We start from the raw sequence: 2,500 nt of genomic DNA, 5'->3' as shown, positions 1-2,500 counted from the left end.
AGTCAGGGGGCACCCCCCTAAAGAGCAATAAGTGTCATTGAAGCTCTGGCAGGGGGAGACACTACTAGGTCCCAGCTGTCACCCCCCCTCTAAAAAATTCATTTCTTGGTATTTTGAGCTGAAATTTTGCACAGAGGTTGGCAAAAATCCAATCCAACTTTATTAATTTTTCCAGAATTTTTCGAGGTCGGGAAGTATTTTTTTTTATTTTCCTACCATTAAAAATCGAGGAAATCGGAAAAAATAGGAACCGGCTCGGAATGACCCCAAATTCAGTGGGCAGCCTCATAAAAATATGGCTGATTTTACTGGATTGATTTCATGTGGAAAGCACGACGTTTTGTTGTAGGAATGCGGGAACCCCGGCGGCTCGCCTGCCGCGGCCAGCGACGTCGGGCTGGCCCCTGCAGCGCCTAGCCTCTCCCACGCGGGGGGCCAGGGCCCGAAGGCAGCCCCCCCGCGGGCGAGAGAGCAAGCCAGCAGGGGCTGTCGCCTGCCGCGGCCAGCGACGTCGGGCTGGCCCCTGCAGCGCCTAGCCTCTCCCACGCGGGGGGCAGGCCAGAACGCGGGGGGCCAGGGCCCGAAGGCAGCCCCCCCGCGGGCGAGAGAGCAAGCCAGCAGGGGCTGTCGCCTGCCGCGGCCAGCGACGTCGGGCTGGCCCCTGCCGCGGCCAGCGATGTCGGGCTGTCGCCTGCCGCGGCCAGCGACGTCGGGCTGGCCCCTGCAGCGCCTAGCCTCTCCCACGCAGGGGGCAGGCCAGAACGCGGGGGGCCAGGGCCCGAAGGCAGCCCCCCCGCGGGCGAGAGAGCAAGCCAGCAGGGGCTGTCCGCGCGTCGCGCAGCGCGGCATGGCTGCGGGGGCCGCGCGCGCGCGCCCAAGCGCCCAAGGGCCCCCAAGGGCCCCAGGCCCTCAGGCCCCAGCGCCCCAGCGCCCAGCGCGGGCGGGCGCGCGCGCGCGTGTGGTCTTTGAGGGGCGCCGGCCTGGTGGCTCCCTAAAGAGCAATAAGTGTCATTGCAGCTCTGGCAGGGGGAGACACTACTAGGTCCCAGCTGTCACCCCCCCTCTAAAAAATTCATTTCTTGGTATTTTGAGCTGAAATTTTGCACAGAGGTTGGCAAAAATCCAATCCACCTTCATTAATTTTCCCAGAATTTTTCGAGGTCGGGAAGTATTTGTTTTAATTTTCCTACCATTAGAAATCGAGTAAATCCGCAAAACTAGGAACCGGCCCGGAATGACCCCAAATTCAGTGGGCAGCCTCATAAAAATATGGCTGATTTTACTGGATTGGTTTCATGTGGAAAGCACGACGTTTTCTTGTAGGAATGCGGGAACCCCGGCAGCTCGCCTGCCGCGGCCAGCGACGTCGGGGACGCTGGCCTGCGCTGTCGAGCCCGCGAGGGCTGTCTCCGCGGCAGGCCCCCCCTGAACGGGGCACGACAGGCCACCGCGCTGGCTCGTCCAGCGTCGACAGTCCCTCGTCCAGGTTTCAGATCGCGCCAAGTCGAACCCATGACCTGCTCAAGCCATCGTGCGCTGCCGAATTCGCATCTGCGTGTAGGCTGCCATTCCACGCGGCAGCCCCTGTTTTCGTCAGCGTGCCCCCCTGACGAATTTTCCTGCCTGGCCCAGTCCAGCGTCCAGCCCCTGTTCGTCGAAAAATCTGCGCTGCCGATTTTCCACGCGGCAGCCCCTCTTTTCGTCAGCGTGCCCCCCTGACGAATTTTCCTGCCTGGCCCGGCCGGTCCAGCATCCAGCCCCTGTTCGTCGAAAAATCTGCGCTGCCGATTTTCCACGCGGCAGCCCCTGTTTTCCTCAGCGTGCCCCCCTGACGAATGTTCGTCGAAAAATCTGCGCTGCCGATTTTCCACGCGGCAGCCCCTGTTTTCCTCAGCGTGCCCCCCTGACGAATGTTCGTCGAAAAATCTGCGCTGCCGATTTTCCACGCGGCAGCCCCTCTTTTCGTCAGCGTGCCCCCCTGACGAATGTTCGTCGAAAAATCTGCGCTGCCGATTTTCCACGCGGCAGCCCCTCTTTTCGTCAGCGTGCCCCCCTGACGAATTTTCCTGCCTGGCCCGGCCGGTCCAGCCCCTGTTCGTCGAAAAATCTGCGCTGCCGATTTTCCACGCGGCAGCCCCTCTTTTCGTCAGCGTGCCCCCCTGACGAATTTTCCTGCCTGGCCCGGCCGGTCCAGCCCCTGTTCGTCGAAAAATCTGCGCTGCCGATTTTCCACGCGGCAGCCCCTCTTTTCGTCAGCGTGCCCCCCTGACGAATTTTCCTGCCTGGCCCGGCCGGTCCAGCATCCAGCCCCTGTTCGTCGAAAAATCTGCGCTGCCGATTTTCCACGCGGCAGCCCCTCTTTTCGTCAGCGTGCCCCCCTGACGAATTTTCCTGCCTGGCCCGGCCGGTCCAGCCCCTGTTCGTCGAAAAATCTGCGCTGCCGATTTTCCACTCCGCAGCCCCTGTTTTCGTCAGCGTGGCCCCCTGATGAATTTTCTTG

Source organism: Populus nigra, chromosome 2, assembly GCF_951802175.1.
Source record: "Populus nigra chromosome 2, ddPopNigr1.1, whole genome shotgun sequence".
NCBI classification, from domain to species: Eukaryota; Viridiplantae; Streptophyta; class Magnoliopsida; order Malpighiales; family Salicaceae; genus Populus; species Populus nigra.
This window is presented reverse-complemented; position numbering follows the sequence as displayed.